This window comes from Triturus cristatus, chromosome 10, assembly GCF_964204655.1.
Source record: "Triturus cristatus chromosome 10, aTriCri1.1, whole genome shotgun sequence".
NCBI classification, from domain to species: domain Eukaryota; kingdom Metazoa; phylum Chordata; class Amphibia; order Caudata; family Salamandridae; genus Triturus; species Triturus cristatus.
The window spans coordinates 14,927,296-14,928,930 of NC_140593.1; the positions used below are offsets into that span (position 1 = coordinate 14,927,296).

The 1,635-nt window shown below is 33.3% G+C and overlaps 1 long non-coding RNA gene across 1 annotated transcript; it reads left to right on the top strand.

Annotated features, from left to right (window-relative positions):
* Window positions 1–312: 312 nt before the first annotated feature.
* LOC146788728 (uncharacterized) lies at window positions 313–1,370 on the top strand. The gene is made up of 3 exons (XR_014969704.1): window positions 313–373; window positions 877–946; window positions 1,037–1,370. It is a non-coding gene; the product is annotated as an uncharacterized LOC146788728 (long non-coding RNA).
* Window positions 1,371–1,635: the final 265 nt, after the last annotated feature.

Here is a 1,635-nt window from a genome sequence, read left to right on the forward strand (position 1 = left end):
CCAATTAACTAAAAAAAATTCAAACCATCCAATAGAAAGGCCACATACAGAAAACAACCAATAACATTCAAGAAACAATTTGAAACCACTATATAAACCAATTAAAACAAGTGTTCCACGGTGCCTTAAACCAAAGCATTGAACGAAGAAGAAGCTCTACTAAACAGAAGAAACCTACATCCTATTACTATTCTAAAAACGTAAGTAAATATTCTTTTCTAACTAAACTGCCAAATTAAACTAAAACACTAATTTATCTTTACTCAAATAAATAACTAACTTATATATTCCATCTCTTTATGTTTCCACTACAGATATTACTCCAAACAGCTAAAGAAAATATTGAAGATTGCCAGAAAAGACTCACTAAAAAGTAAGTATACTATCAAAATACTTTATAAAATATTAATTAAATCCTACTCAAACCCCAAAACATCCTAAACCCCTAAACAAATCCATGTTCTCTTTTTTAAATTGTAAAAAACCTGTATAAATTAACACCTATAGTCTATACCACTGGGCATGAGGGTAGGCTCTGTTTGCTTAGTGAGAGGTTAGGCTACTGCATCTTATTTATTAGGCAGGAGGGGCACATAGTAAGAGGGGTAGGAGACGGGGGTACATTGACATGTGGTGGGGGAGGGGAGGGTAGAGAACTGGGTGGAAAGGTTGTTCATTCTCCTGAATAATTGGTCTTGATGATAAATGTGTGGTACTTCCGGGACAGATGAAGGTGGGGGAATGTTTTTTGAATTGTTAATTTGTAAAACAATAAAATAAGTTTCTTCAATAAAAATATAGTCTATACCAAACAGCAATACCACCCCACTTAAAAAACTAAACCAACCACAACAATAAATGTTCTTTAACTTTCAGAGACTAAATCAACTAAACAACATTTTTGCGACAAACAACATCTTCATTCAAATACAACAAAAAAGACTTGGTAAGTATATATAAAAAAAATGCTTTTTTGCTAATTTCATATAAAGATATAAAGTACTATAGCATATATTTTCATATACATTTTTTCCAGAATTGTAACACATCACGATGACAGAAGAAGCCCAATTTATAACTTCGCAGAAAGGAAAATTCCTATTGTGTTACATGGGTTACACATACACCCAAGAAAAGCAGACGGACCGAAAAGTGAACTGGAAGTGTACTAAATATTATTCTAACAAATGCTACGGCCGAGCAACAACAAGAGAAACAACTGTACTATATACAAGAGAGCATAACCATCCACCCAATCTCTCTGAAATAGAAGTCAGATCAACTCTTGAAAATATCAAAGAATTAAGCACAGGTTCACAAACTGCTACAAGTGTAATCCTAAAAGAACTATTACCTAGAGTGCCCAAAGAAGCAAGAGGCCAATTACCATCAATTGCTTCTATAAAAAGAACTATTGCTAGGACCAAAAAAGCAACCACGACAACTATACCATCCCCTAAAACTTTTCAAGAGATCATCATTCCACCAGAATTAAGTATCACCCACAATAATGAACCTTTTATTTTTTTTGATAACAAAAGCCCAGAAAAAAGAATCATAATGTTTGCTACTGCAAACAATATAACTAAACTGCAACAATGCCAAACATGGATGATGGATGGCACCTTTACAATA